Here is a 7841-nt window from a genome sequence, read left to right on the forward strand (position 1 = left end):
ATATTCTGGTGAGCTCGAAAAAAAGATACTACATGTTTTGACACATTTATTTGAATCTGCTACTTGAAAAAAACCTTAATGATTTTCTAACAAAGCTTTTTGATAAACGTGATGAATTTAACTTTTCAATCTTCAACTTCCCCTATTTATACAGCAATATACCTTCGTCACCTGCATACGTAGTTTATATCTCTCAGTTGATTTAATACAGAAAAGCATGTTCTACATATGAACAATTTCCTTAAGCGAAGTAAGTTATTGACAAACAAGTTGATGAAACAAGAAAATCAACAGTCTCGTTAAAGTTTTAATTCATTGGATAAAATGTTAGGCCATTATTTACACACTGAGTTGTCCACGGACTTATATCCCGATCATGACAAGGAGCACACGGTGAGTGTGACCAGTCGGCAAGGGAATGCTCTCTCATCTGTGACACCTCTAATGTTTTGGTGGTCAATATTTGCACCGCTCTTATTTGAAATATTGTTTTATGGACTTTTGAACTCGACTATTGGTAGTTATCTCCACATATTTCATTGAAGATGAAAAATTGTCCCTATTTAACATGTGTAAATAGCAAATTTTGAATATTCAATTAGAGAACTTTCGTTTTGAAGAGAACAAGAAATGTATGTCGAATGGGACAAGGACAACAACTCATACTGATTAGCATGATAGACGAACATTAAGATAATAAAATATCAAATTATTAATAGAATCTATCTATATCTCACTTATTATACTCTAAATATATGTTTAAATCACCGTGGCGCTATATTGAAATGTTGCAGTCATTGGTATGAAATAAAATGTGCACAAATCATGAAATATATATTTCTTTTATTTGAATATATCTGGATGCTTCAATGCATCTATAAAGTTGTGTTAATGTTTCATTCTAACTATTCATCTTGTAGACCTGAACAAAGGACATCGTCATCAGATTCTGGTCCCAATACCAATTCAGGTGTGTGACGGTACCCATTGCTGATATATTCATATAAATTTTGTCAATGCATAAATTTTCTCTCTGCATATTCTTTTGAAGTTTTGTGAATATAACCGGTATGTAAATCAAACAATATTATTAGGTATGTATTATGCGTGAAGTGTAATATAAGGAAATAGGTTCTTTTTCTGTGTGCAAAATTATACACAAATTCTCTTTCGTTTTCATGTAATCGCAGGTTTTATTAAAAAATAATTTCTCAACACATAATAATCTTTTTAACTCCAAAACTGCACCAATTATTCAATGATATAAATTCAATATAAACTGCACCTTAGTAGAAAATACAAAATAGTTAAAGTATTTGAAGATAAACACTTGCTGTGGCCTTCAACTCGAAGTTTAGATACTAGTATATAGGTGAGGTATTGTCTATTAACAATCATTATTTCTATTCTTATATCTATACGATATATCCCGGTGACCTTGAAATAAAAGATACCACAAGGTCTCACAAATCTGTTTCATATTTAGATATTTTACTTGAAAGAGACCGTTAATCTAACAAAACTTTTTGATAAACGTGATGACTTTAACTTTTCAATCGTCAACATTAAGATTCAAATACTGAAGTGTCAACGGATTTTTTTTCGTTATCTGTCGATCATGACAAGGAGCACACGGTGGGTGTGACCTTTTGGCAAAGATAAGTACTCTTCCATAGCAATTAATCGCACCTTTTATGTTTCGGAGGCCCATGTTTGTTCTTTTCATGTTTTATGGACATTTGAGCTTGAGTACTGTCCGTTATGTCCAAATATTATACGTTCATGTATAATAGTTGAATCCGATTGGTCGAGAAACAATTGTTAAAAAACACTTTTACCCGCTGCATAATGAAGCTACACCCTCCAGCATAGCAACAGTCCACTTTGCTTGACGACGGGTGATATTCCAAAAAATAGCCACTGTGCAGAATTTATGCGCGCACGGTTCACTGTTATATGTATTTGTATCAAACATTCAGTATAATATAATAAATATTGCATGTAGTTGAGTGTAACATTGAAAATTTTCAACACTTGGATCAGGATCATACTTGAACCCACGATTTACAACATATTTGTCTTCATTACAGGAGAAGAAGATGAATTTAAAGGTTCCGATTATGTCCCATCAACGTAATTAAATTAAATATACTGCATACATATTCTACATACAAACTTCATTTTTTTTAAAAATTTGAACTGGTCATAGATTTCTTATTAAAAAACGCAATCTCAATTCTGCACAAAAAAGTGATTGATAAATATAATAGATACAGATATATTATAAAGATAATGAATTGAAACATTATTTTATTACACACTTAGTAATAAATACAGGTTTTGTGCATATGCGATATGGCTGACGTCACAATAGCTGTATCAGCCCTGCAAGGCTGATATGGATTTGCGGGGCTTATAACCTATATCAGCCCTGCAGGGTTGATACGGCTATTGTGACGTCAATATCACACCCTTATTAAATTAAACCACAAAAACAGTACTTGTGATCATACACAATTTTTTGTGGGTTCATATTCTCTTAATTTTAACTTTTTGAAAATAAGGTTAATCTTAATTTACAAAAACATGTAATAGATTATTTTCAAATTACGGATCAAGTGCATTGAAAATGAAGTAGAAACAAACCCAAATCGTATGAGACAATTGTATCATGTACATGTAACTATGTAAGAAGTCCATGCATGATTATTTACTTACTTTCTTCTCAGCTTAATGCATGCTGTATTCTATTAATAAGTTGTAATAAACATATTAATACATATCCTTTTCAACATCACATCCTGTATCAGCCCTCGAGCAATATCAGCCCTCGGGCCTTCGGCCCTCTGGCTGATGTTGGTGTCTCGGGCTGATACAGGATGTGATATGGAAAAGGGTATGTATTATTCTCTAGTATTTGATATTGTGGACTATGATGTATAAGGATATCAAATGTATCAAAATCTTGTTTTATTTGTTTATATATGTAGCTTCTCTGCTATGATTTCCGAAAATGCTTCACCGAGCAGTCACAGTCATAGTTTAACCACTTCAGGTAAGAACTAAAGGTACTGTGAGCAATGAGCTCACTAAATGATACCCCTGCATTCCATAATGTCCATGTTTTGCTAAATATTGTTTTACAGTAATGTGTAAGAGGAATAACTCGTCCTATCAAATTTTATTCCGAAGCCACAATATGTGACATCATTGGTAAGAATATAATGGCAATGTCCATGTTTTGCTATGGGAAACCTAAAATACGTGTCGAATAAAAAAGTAAAATAGAAGGTCACAATGGCAATATGTAATAAAGATTCTGTAAAAGCTTCATTAAATTTCACTGAGAAGTGTAAGAGGAGTTGCGGATAAGAGATGGGTACCTCAAAGCGTAACAGACGGACGGACATTACGGTTACTATATACCCTAACACTTTTCAAGCGGGAGTATAATAGTTTGATTTTGACATCAGAGAATTGGAGAAATCAACCACGCAGGGATTCATAAGCTTTTTTATTAAATTAATTAAAATGTTTTTGAAATCAAGTATATATTATTCAAGTATTTAATGAAATTTATATGCTAAAAACTTTTTTTATCTGCTTACTGATAAATATTAATACAAAAATAACAGACTGGTTTGAAAGGTAGTTAAAACATTTGGACTTGGTGTATGCAACTAAAAAATGGTGACATTTTAAATGTAAAATAAACATTTTAAAGAAAATTAAGATTAAAAAAAAATTTCTCGTTTCTAGGAGATGAAACACGTCATTATTTCTTTTTTATTATTATAAATTAGGGGGAAAATGACAGTATACGGAGTTCAGTACGATGTTCTTGATATTTTTTAGTATAAAACATTGAATATTTTAAAAAATAATTATGCTTTGCTCCAAACCATAAGGTTCAGATCTAGAAAATATAAATGAATATTTATAAATCAATCTTGTTTATGGAAACGTGTACGTACAAGGACGTCGCTTACATCTGAGGATGACTCTAAAAATTACAATTAAATATATAAACGGAACTGAAAACTCTTATACTATATCACATTTTATTGTCAGCTATCAGAAAGATTCAGATGCACTGGAACTTTTACAATTTTTCTACATATGCTGTAATTCCATGCGTCAGTTTTCTCATTTTCGTTTATTAACTATTTTATTGAGAAACATTTTGGATATTTTGAATATGAAAAAGCTGTTGCAAACGTTGATGTACATCTGTTATAAGTGCGGAACTATAAATCTTTCAAAAGAGGTGGGGGTGAAGGATGTTTCAAAGGTGGGGGGGGGGTGAAGGGAAAAGAGTTATTATAACGTACGTTTTACACATACATGAAGTTAAATAACTCAATAAGATACAGGGTGGAGAATGGTTTTTAAAAATGGGAGGTTGATTAACTTGGGAAAAAGTACTTGCATGTTTCTTATTTATCGAACATATCAGTTTAAATTTTCAAATATGTTAAATAAACGCAAGAAAAAATGCTTGCTTAATAACTATAAATCAATATGACAACTGTTCAAATTTGAGGATGATCTTCAAATAGAGTAATTTGAAGCCCGTAGCACACAGGATCATACTTGAACCCACGATTTACAACATATTTGTCTTCATTACAGGAGAAGAAGATGAATTTAAAGGTTCCGATTATGTCCCGTCAACGTAATTAAATTAAATATACTGCATACATATTCTACATACAAACTTCATTTTTTTTTAATTTGAACTGGTCGTACGTTTAGTTTATTAATTGTTTATTAATGTTAATTATTGTTTTATATATGTAGCTCCTATCCCAACCAATCATAGTCATAGTTTAACCACTTCAGGTAAGAATAATATGATACGGAAATCAGAGATTAGAAAAATAAGCCACGCAGAGATTCAAAAGCTTTTTAAAAAATTAATTAAAATTTATTAGAAATTTAATGTACATTACTCAATTATTTAATGAAAATTATATGCTAGATACTTTCTTTATCTACTTACTGACTAGTATAAATACAAAAAAAAAACAGCTTGACTGGCGGTTAAAATATTTGGACGTAGTGTATTAAATAAAAAAATGATGACATTTTAAATGTAAAATAGATATTTTAAAGAAAATTAACATTTAAAAAAACTTTCCTCGTTTCATTATTTTCTTTATTATAAATTCGGTAAAAGAAACGGAATTGAAGCTTTTCGATGTTCAGAACGGTGTTCTTGATATTTTTTGTATAAAAACATAGAATATTTTGAAAAATAATCATGTTTTGCACAAAACCATAAGGCTCGAATCTAAAAGATATAAATGAATATTTATCAATCAATCTTGTTTGTAGAGACATGTACTAGTACTTTGCATACATCTGAGGATGACTCTAAAAATTACATTTAAATATATAAACGAAACTGAAAACTCTTATACTATATCCACATTTTATTGTCAGCTATCAGATAGATTCAAATGCACTGGAACTTTTCCAATTTTTCTACATATACTGTAATTCCACGGGTCAGTTTTCTCATTTTCTTTCAATTACTATTTCATTGATAAATATTTTGTTTTTTGAATATAAAGAAGCTGTTGCAAACGTTGATGTGCATCTGTTTTCGGCGTAGATCTAGAATTTTTTCAAAGGGGCATAGAAAGATGTTTCAAAGGGGGGGGGGGGGTGTGGAGGGGAAAAGAGTTATTATAACGTACATTGAACACAATAAATCAATAGGATACAGGGTGGAGTATGGTTTTTAAAGGTGGGTGGTTGATCAACCTGGGAAAAAGTACTTGTATATTTCTTATTTATCGAACATATCAGTTTAAAATTTCAAATATGTTAAACAAAAAACCCAAGAAAAATTGCATGCTTAATAACTCTTATCTCAATATGATAACTGTTCAAAATTGGGGATGATCTTCACATAGAGTTATTTGAAGCCCGTACCACACAAGACCTCATAATTGAACCCACGATTTACAATATATTTGTCTTCATTACAGGAGAAGAAGATGAATTTAAAGGTTCCGATTATGTCCCACCAACGTAATTAAATTATATATACAGCATACATATTCTACATACAAACTTAATTCTTTTTAATTTGAACTGGTCATAGAGTTCTTTAAAAAAAACGAATCTCATTTCTGCACAAAAAATGAATGATAAATAAATGAGTTGAAACATTATTGTATTTGATATTGTGGACTATGATGTATAAGGATATCAAATGTATCAAAATCTTGTTTTATATATGTAGCTCATCTGCTAGGATTTCCGAAAATGCTACACCGAGCAATAACAGTCATAGTTTAACCACTTCAGGTAAGATTAATTTGATTTGGACATCCGAGAATTGGAAAAATCAACCACGCAGAAATTCAAAAGTTTTTTTTTTAATTAATTAAAATTTATTTGAAATCAAGAATATGTTATTCAAGTATTTAATGAAATTTATATACTAGAAACTTTTTATCTGCTACTGATAAGTATAAATATAAAATAACAGTTTGACAGGCAGTTAAAACATTTGGACTTAGTGTATGCAACTAAAAAAATGCTGACATTTAAAATGTAAAATAGACATTTTAAAGAAAATTAATATTAAAAAAAAAAATCTTTTCTCGATTCAAGGCTCGAATCTATCAGATATAATTGAATATTTATAAATCAATCTTGTTTGTAGAAATATGTACAAGGACTTCGCTTACATCTGAGGATGATTCTAAAAATTACATTTAAATATATAAACGGAACTGAAAACTCTTATACTATTGTCCTCTATCAGAAAGATTCAAATGCACTGGAACTTTTACAATTTTTTCTACATATGCTGTAATTCCAAGTGTCAGTTTTCTCATTTTCGTTTATTAAATATTTTATTGAGAAACATTTTGGATTTTTTGACTATGAAAATGCTGTTGCAAATTTTGATGTGCATCTGTTATAATTGCGGAACTAGAAATCTTTCAAATGGGAGTGGGGATGAAGGATGTTTCAGGGGGGGGGGGGGTGAAGGGGAAAAGAGTTACTATAACGTACGTTTTACACATACATGAAGTTAAATAACTCAATAGGATGCAGGGTGGGGTTGATTAACTTGGGAAAAAGTACTTGCATATTTCTTATTTATCGAACACGTCAGTTTAAACTTTCAAATATGTTAAATAAAACACAAGAAAAATTGCTTGCTTAATAACTCTAACTCAATATGACAACTGTTTAAAACTGGAGATGATCTTCAAATAGAGTAATTTAAAGCCCGTACCACACAAGATCATAATTGAACCCACGATTTACAACATATTTGTCTTCATTACAGGAGAAGAAGATGAATTAAAAGGTTCCGATTATGTCCCACCAACGTAATTAAATTATATATACCGCATACATATTCTACATACAAACTTAATTTTTTTTAATTTGAACTGGTGATAGAGTTCTTTTTAAAAACAAAATCTTAATTCTGCACAAAAAAATGATTGATAAATATATGAGTTTAAACATTATTGTATCTGATATTGTGGACTATGATGTATAAGGATATCAAATGTATCAAATATTGTTTTATATTAGTAGCTCTTCTGATAGAATTTCCGGAAATGCTGCACAGAGCAATCACAGTCATAGTTTAACCACTTCAGGTAAGAATAATATGATACGGACATCAGAGATTTAGAAAAATAAGCCATATAGAGATTCAAAAACTTTTAAAGAAATTTAATTAAAATTTATTAGAAATTAAATGTACATTATCAAATTTGTTAATGAAAATTATATACTAGGAACATTATTTATCTACTTACTGACAAGTATAAATACAAAATAACAGCTTAACAGGCAGTTAA

The 7841-nt window shown here is 30.2% G+C and overlaps 2 long non-coding RNA genes across 2 annotated transcripts; both read left to right on the forward strand.

Moving 5' to 3' along the window:
- The first annotated feature begins 799 nt into the window (after window positions 1-799).
- LOC134236496 (uncharacterized) lies at window positions 800-3056 on the forward strand. The gene is made up of 3 exons (XR_009985617.1): window positions 800-970; window positions 2091-2133; window positions 2991-3056. It is a non-coding gene; the product is annotated as an uncharacterized LOC134236496 (long non-coding RNA).
- Window positions 3057-5965: 2909 nt separating this feature from the next.
- Window positions 5966-6318, forward strand: LOC134236497 (uncharacterized). Its single transcript, XR_009985618.1, has 2 exons — window positions 5966-6039; window positions 6254-6318. It is a non-coding gene; the product is annotated as an uncharacterized LOC134236497 (long non-coding RNA).
- Window positions 6319-7841: the final 1523 nt, after the last annotated feature.

This window comes from Saccostrea cucullata, unplaced genomic scaffold (assembly GCF_032062105.1).
Source record: "Saccostrea cucullata isolate Sc308-1 unplaced genomic scaffold, CSIRO_AGI_Scuc_v1 ctg424, whole genome shotgun sequence".
In the NCBI taxonomy this organism is placed as follows: Eukaryota; Metazoa; Mollusca; class Bivalvia; order Ostreida; family Ostreidae; genus Saccostrea; species Saccostrea cuccullata.